Consider the following 8,245-nt stretch of genomic DNA (forward strand, 5'->3'; position numbering starts at 1 on the left):
TGTATAGTTTTATAGCCATTTGAACATAGTTCCAAATTGCTCTCCAGTATGGCTGGATCAGTTCACAATTCCACCAACAGGGCATTAGTGTCCCTCATCCCCTCCAACATCCAACACTTTCCTTTTTTTTGTCATCTTCATCAATCTGATAGGTGTGAGAAGCTACCTCAGAGTTATTTTATTTTGCATTTCTCTAATCAAAAGTAATTTAGAGCATTTTTTATGACTATAGATAGTTTTGATTTCTTTGTCTAAAAACTGCCTATTCATATCCTTTGACCATTCATCAAGTAGGGAATGACTTGTAGTTTTATAAATTTGAGTCAGTTCTCTATATATTTGAGAAATGAGGCCTTTAACAGAGATGCTTATTGCAAAATCCCCCCCGCTCAAGTTTTCTATTTTCTTTATAATTTTGGTTGCAAGGATTTTGTTTGTACAAAAACTTTTTCATTTTATATACTCAAATTATCTATTTTACATTTTGTAATGTTCACTATATATTCTTTGGTCCTAAATTATTCCCTTATCCATAAATTGGAGGGATAAATTATTCCATGTTCTCTTAATTTGCTTAAAGCATCCTCCTTTATGTGTAAAACCCATTCCAAAAGCTTGAATCTTTGGGTTTATCATACACTAGATTACTATAGCCATTTACTATAATGCAAATTTGTACCTAATCTATTCTACAGATCCACTACTCTATTTCTTAACCAGTACCAGATTGCTTTGATAATTATGACTTTGTAATGCAGTTTGAGATCTCGTCCCCATTTTTTTTCATTGATTCCCTTCATATCCTTGAGGTTTTATTCTTCCAGATGAATTTTATTATTTTTCCTATCTCTATAAAATAATTTTTGATATTTGGATTGTTATGACACTGAATAAATAGATTAACTTAGATAGAATTATCATTTTTATTACACTGGCTTGGCCTACCCATGAACAATTAATATTTTCTAATTGTATAGATATGACTTTATTTGTGTGAAAAGTGTTTTATAGCTGTGTTCATATAGTTCCTGGGTTTGTGTTGGCATGAAGACTCTAAAGTATTTATATTATCTAGTTATTTTAGATGGAATTTCTCTTTCTATCTCTTTTTGTTAAACTTTGTTGGAAATATATAGAAATACTGATGATTTATATGGGTTTATTTTTAACAAGCAAATTTATTAAAGTTTTTAATAATTTCAAGTAGTTTTTTTATTTTTTAATTAATTTATTTGTTTTCAGTTTCCAACAATCACTTCCATAAGTCTTAAATTTTCTCCCCCTTCTTTCCCTTCCCTCCCTGAGATGATATGCAATCTTTTATGGGTTCTATACATACATTCTTATTAAACACATTTTCACATTAATCATGCTGCATAGAAGAATTAAAATGAGTGGGAGAAACCATGAGAAAAAAACAAAACAAAACATAACATAAGAGAAAATTGTCTGTTTCATTCTGCATTTCAGTTCCATAGTTCTTTCTCTGGATGTGGATGGCATTTTGCCTCGAGTCCTCTGGGAATGTTTGAGGTCCTTGCATTGCTGTGAAGGGCTAAGTCTATCAGAAACAATCCTCATACACTGTGGCTGTTACTGTGTATAATGTTCTCCTGCTTCTGCTCATTTCACTCAGCATCAGTTCAAGTAGTTTTTTAGTTGATTCTACAGTATTTTTCTAAGTATAACAATATCATCTGCAAAGGGTGCTAGCTTTATTTTCTCATTGCCTATTCAAATTCCTTTCATTTCTTTTTCTTCTCTTATTACCAAATCTAACATTTCTAGTATTAAATAATAGAGGTGATAATGGGCATCCTTGCTTCATCCCTCATTGTATTGAGAAGGCTTCTAGCTTATCCCCATTACAGATAATGCTTGCTGATAGTTTAGATAAATATTATTTATCATTTTAAGGTAAGCTCCATTTATTCCTATGATCTCTAATATTTTTAATAGGAAAGGGTGCTATACTTTTTCAAAGGCTTTTTCTGCATCTATTGAGATAATCATGTGATTTCTTTTGGTTTTGCTGTTGATATGATCAATTATGCTGATAGTTTTCCCAATATTGAACCAACTCTGCATTCCTGGTATAAATCCCACCTGGCAATAGTGTATAATCCTTGTGATATATTGCTATAATCTTTTAGCTAGTATTTAAAATTTTGCATCAATATTCATTAGGAAAATTGATCTATAATTTTTCTTCTCTGTTTTGGCTCTTCCTGGTTTAGGTATTGGCACTATATTTGTGTCTTAAAAAGAAGTTGGTAGGACTCCTTTCCCTATTTTTCCAAATAGTTTACATAGTCTTGGGATTAATCTTTCTTTAAATGTTTGATAGAATTCACTTGTGAATCCACCTAGTCCTAGGGATTTTTTGGAAGTTCATTGATGGCCTGTTCAATTTCTTTTTAAAAATTGGATAATTTAAGTATTTTATTTCTTTGTCTATTCATCTGGGTAATTTATCTTTGTAAATATTTATCTATTTCATTTAGATTGTAAAATTTATTGGCATGTATTTGGGCAAAATAGCTCCTCATAATTGTCTTAATTTCCTCATCATTGGGGTGAATTCACCCTTTTTGTTTTTGATACTAGTAATTTGGTTTTCTTCTTTCCTTTTAAAAATCATATTAACCAATGGTTTAATCTATTTTATTGGGGTTTTTTTCATAAAACCAGCTTCCACATTTATTTATTAGTTTAATGATTTTCTTAATTTCAATTTTATTAATCTCTCTGTTGATTTCAGAATTTTCAATTTGGTGTTTTATTGGGGATTTTTAATTTCTTCTTTTTGTAGTTTTTTTAGTTGCATGCCTAATTTATTGTTCTGTTGTTTTCTCTATTTTATTGATGTAAGCAACTAGAGATATAAATTTTCTCCTAAGTACTGCTTTGGTTGCATCCCATAAATTCTGGTATGCTGTCTTATTGTTATCATTTTCTTTAATGAAATTATCAGTTGTTTTTTTGATTTATTCTTTGATCCATTTTTGTTTTAGGATAAGATTATTTAATTTCCAGTGAATTTTTAATCTCTTTCTATTGTCCACTATGAATGTAATTTTATTGCTTTGTAATCTGAAAAGGTATTACTATTTTTGCCTTTCTGTATTTGGTTGTAAGGTTTTTATGTCCTAAAACATGGTCAATTTTTGTGTTGGTGACATGTACTGCTGAGAAAAGGTATATTCCTTTCTATTCCCATTCAATTTTCTCCAGACATCTATCATATCTAACTTTTCCAGAGTTTTAATTCACCTCCTTAATTTCTTTCTTACTTAATTTTTGGTTAGATTCATCCGGTTCTGAGAGGGAAAAGTTGAGATTCCCCATTAGTATAGTTTTATTATATATATTTTCTCCTATAACTCATTCAACTTCTCCAGGAATTTAGATGGTATACCATTTGGTGCATAAATGTTTAGTATTTATATTACTTCATTGTGTATGGTGCCTTTCAGCAAGATATAGTTTCCTTCCTTATCTCTTTTAATTAGATCTATTTTTTCTTTTTCTTTGTCTGAGATCATGATTGCTACCCTTGCTTTCTTTGCTTCAGCTGAAGCATAGTAGATTCTGTTCCAACCACTTACCTTTACCCTGTATAGATCTCTCTGCTTCAAGTGCGTTTCTTGTAAACAACATACTGTAGGTTTCTGGTTTTTAATCCCTTCTGCTACCTGCTTTTTTTTTTTAAAAAAATTCTTTTTAAATTTGTTTTTAGTTTTAAAAATTCACTTTTATAAGATTTTGAGTTCCAAATTTTTTCCACCTCCCTCTTTTCTCCCCTCCCCAAGATGGCATGCAATCTGATATAGGCTATACATGTACAATTATATTAAACATATTTCCACATTAGTCATCTCCTGATGGAAGAGTCAGAACAAAAGGAAAAGACCATGATAAAGAGGAAGCAAAAAGAAGGAAAAGAAAAGAAAGAGAAAAGTTTGTTTTGATCTGCACTCAGCCTACATAGCTTTTTCTCTGGATGTGGTTAGCATTTTCCATCATGAGTCTTTTGTAATTGTCTTAGAGCATTGTATTGCTGAGAAAAGCTAAGTCTATCAAAGTTGCTCCTCACATAATGTTGCTGTTACTATGTTCTTCTGATTTTGCTCACTTCAATTAACATCAGTTTATGTAAGTTTTTCCAGGTTTTTCTGAAATCTGCCTGCTCATCATTTCTTATAGAACAATAGTATTCTATTATATTCATATACCACAACTTGTTCAGCCATTCCTCAATTGATGGGTGTCCCCTCAATTTTCAATTTGTGACCACCACAAAAAGAGCTGCTATAAATATTTTTGTACATGCAAGTCCTTTTCCCTTTTTTATGATCTCTTTGGAATACAGACCTAGTAGTGCTATTGCTGGATTAAAGGATATTTTGCTTCTGTTTAATGGGTGAATTCATCCCATTCATATTTATAGCTGTAATAACTCATGTGCTATTTTCTTCTTGGTTATCCCCCTCTGTCCTGCTCCCTCCTCACAAGTATTTTACTTCAGATCCCTGCCACTGAGGCAGTAAGACCCAACAATAGGTATAGTTCTTGAAGATGTTGTTCAGGGCATCAATCTGTGGGAGAAGCAATGAACTAGCAGTGTCTCCCACAAGTGCTTCATAGAGGAATGAGCAACAGATGCAGGCAAGATGAACCATACTGTGTCATTTGGACCTAAAGTCACAACATAGATGAAGTGAACTGGGAAGTGGGACAGCAGGTAAGTGAGGTGAGAGCCAACATATTCTGTCTGGAACACTGATGCCCAGATGATCTGGGCTCCCAGTTTCCTGAAGTGGAGAATGACTCTTGTCCCAACACATAGTCTCTGCAGAACATCTTCATGCTTCAAGGACTTGTTCTTGGGATCCAGCTGAAAAGGCTGTGGGGCAACATACCAACAGAGATGTGATAGTGTGAAGAGGTTCATATTCTCAGCAACAATGGCAATGGGCTTCACCTTATCCAGGAAACGCAACTTCTCCTGTGTCTTGGCATACAAGATCTCTACCTCATAGTGATTCATGACTCTTTGTCACTCGTAGGATGCTGTCTCCACTTGCTGTGGCCTCTTTGCTCATGACCTCAAATGTCTTTCTTAATGAGGCCTTCTCTTATCTCCCTCTGTTCTTATTGCCAGGACTTGGATCTCTCACTGTGCTTTTTTTGTACCTCTCTTATGTACTTGTTTGAATTTGTATTAAATGTGTTTGGGTACATGCCTGTCATCTAAGGATCAACCTAATGAAGCACAGAAAGGCTCATCCTGTGTGGACTGGCCCTCAGGGGATGAAGTTTTGGCCACAATAATTTATGAAAACCATATAGTAAGGTATGGAGAGGTTGCCATATCCATCGGAAGAGGGAAAACAGACAGATAAAAATCAGATATACTTGAATTATCAACAAGGGCAAATCTCTAGGCAATATTTTTTAAAAGTTGGAATAGTATTATGGCTGATTTCCATGCCTCTGGAGCCAGGGACAATTAAATAAAAAATTGGCTTAGTGATATTTAAGATGGGATTCCTTAGAAAAGTCAGAAAAGAGATATATGTGTTCTTCCTGCTGTGGGCACAGTGAGCTGGTGTGCCAAGGACAGAGAGTCCCCCAACTCTGAGAGGCCCCCTCAGCAAAAAGGATCTATCCTTGGAGCATGTCAAGGCTAGAGGCTGGAAACAAGCCAATCTATGGGATATTTTTAAAAGGAACTAACTCTTCATATAACATTTTACTCTTCAGTCTTAAATCTTGGGACCTACTCAACAGAAACATCATCTGCAGAACACAAAGCATCCAAAGCATGAATTGATGAATCCCCTGAAGCAAGGCAAGACAATGTGCCAAAAAGTGGATGAAGTAGACTAAATGAATGCTCTGCAGATGGATGGTCATTTATGGGAAAGACCCATGCTCCCCAAATACCTGCAGCCCAAAGGGCCATTGAAAGCCAGGAATCAGCCATGTTTTAATTATCCTTCCTGAACATTAAAAGCTATGCTGGGGGGAAAAAAAAGGAGGAGATTTTTATTCTTTCAGATACAAATATGATTTCTTAAAATGTTGATGGGGCTGTTAGTATTAGTAAGATAGACAACAGTACTTCACTATGTTTTATCCAAACGCTGCAAATACTCATAAAAGGTTAAAGAGAAAATATCTCATGCGCTATACATGATGCTATTATTTTGTGAAGCTGTCAGCTTCAAAAACATTTTTTTCCCTGCACCATTAACTAGTGATATGATATAGGATAAGTGTTTCTCCATCTTTGGCTTCCATTTTTCCAACAACAAAACAAAGCAACTGGATAAAGATCTTTGCCATCTCTAACACTCTTTGTTCTATGATCTTTCTATGGGAAACTACTGATGGCATTTCCATTTAAGTGAACATGTGTGGCTGAAAAGATGTTGTATGAGCTGAAGGGGTCTGTCTGATACCCTCAGCTTTTTGGCTATGGCCCCTTTTTGTAGGCCTGGGGCTCTCTGGGACTGGGTTTCCTGCCCTCAGTGACTGCCCAGGGTTGTATGCTGGTGACTCTTAACAAGAACATATCTCTCAAAGACTCATATATGTGTGTGTACATACATGTATATGTGTATGTATACATATACACATATATACACACAATCACACATACATATATATGTATGTGCACACACACACACATGCTTGTGTGCACTTGTACATCTTATATTCCTGCCTACAGACTGGTGATTGGCCAGAGAGAAAAAAGGGAAACACTAAAAAGGCCTGAGAGCACCATGACTTCTCTCAAGTTCTGTCTGGTTCTGCTTTTGCTTCTTGTCTTCTCCTCATATCTTCCTTCTCCCCACCCCCAAAGCTCTCTCTGCAACACAGTGACATGTGGACCAAGCTGAGTTTGCTAGCTGTGAACCCGCAGCTTCTCTGAATTCTCACGTCCATTCCTTTCTCTCCACTTACATAGCTACCACTCTAGTTTAGGACTTTATTACCTCTCTCCTGGACTGTACTAGCTTCTCCTGGAAGCACTAGCATCCTAATTGGCTAATTGCTTCATGTCTCTCCCCTCTCCAATCCACTCTCCACACAGATGCCAAAGTTCTACCTTAGAAACATCTCTCTTATACAACCTTTCTGCACCCTCACCCCATGACACTGCCACCACTCTACTTCTGGCCTTTCTCACTTCTTTTCTGGACTACTTCAATAGCCTTCTGCTTGGTCATCCTGTCTTAAGTCTCTCTCTACTCCAATCTATTCTCCAGTGAACTGCAAAAGTGATTTTCCTAAAGCACTGATTTTACCACATGTATTCGCCTGCTTGATAAACTCCAGTGGCTCCCTATTACCTTGAGGAGTAAATATAAACTATTTGATTTTTAAGTCAAATTTTTAAATACATCACAGTCTTAACCCAATCAATATTTTCAGCTATTCCACTTCATATATACTATGGTCCAGCTGATTTGACCTTCTTGCTGTTCCTCTGTCTCCCATCACTGTGATGTGTCCCATTTTTGGAATGCACTTCCTTCTCACTCTTACTTCTTGGAATTCCTTGTTTATTTTAAGGGAAAGGAACAATCTTTTCAAATACCACTTTCTACATGAAGCCTACCCCAATACATCCAGTTTCAAGTATTACCCACCTCTATCACCTTGTATTTGCTTTGTGTTTGTTCTCTCACCTCATTGTACGTAAGCTCCTTAAATGCAGGCATTTCTGTCTTTATGTTCCCATCACTTGGTGCATAGTAGTTATTTAATAAATAACTGATTGGTTTAATTAAAGCTATACAAAAAATGAAATGGGTTCTTTTCCACTAGATATATTTGAGTGAAGGCTCGATGACAATTTGTTGTGGTTGTTAACAGAAAATGGGATCCTTTGTTAAAAACGAATTGAACGCGGTGATCTTTGAGGTCCCTTTCAGTTTCGAGATTCTGTGATTTTGAAACACTATGCATGCACAAGGTTCCACAGAATATAGAGCTGGAAGGGGTCTTAGAGATAATTTAATCTATCTTCCCTTCATTTTATAGATGGAGAAACTGAGACCCACAAAGGTTAAGGGACTTAACTCTCCTAAAATCACTCAGGTCATAAATATTAGAGCTAGGACTCAAACTCAGCTTCTCTGGCTGCAGATCCAGTGCTTTGGACTTATATACATGCATTATTTTATTTGATCCTCATAACATCTACAGAGTAGGTAGGGTATATATGATCTCT

The 8,245-nt window shown here is 35.4% G+C and overlaps 1 pseudogene; it reads right to left on the minus strand.

Annotated features, from left to right (window-relative positions):
* Positions 1 to 3,056: 3,056 nt before the first annotated feature.
* LOC140527551 (very-long-chain enoyl-CoA reductase pseudogene) lies at positions 3,057 to 5,386 on the minus strand (annotated as a pseudogene).
* Between the last annotated feature and the right edge of the window lie 2,859 nt (positions 5,387 to 8,245).

The sequence above is a fragment of the Notamacropus eugenii genome, chromosome 1 (genome assembly GCF_028372415.1).
Source record: "Notamacropus eugenii isolate mMacEug1 chromosome 1, mMacEug1.pri_v2, whole genome shotgun sequence".
Lineage (NCBI taxonomy): Eukaryota > Metazoa > Chordata > Mammalia > Diprotodontia > Macropodidae > Notamacropus > Notamacropus eugenii.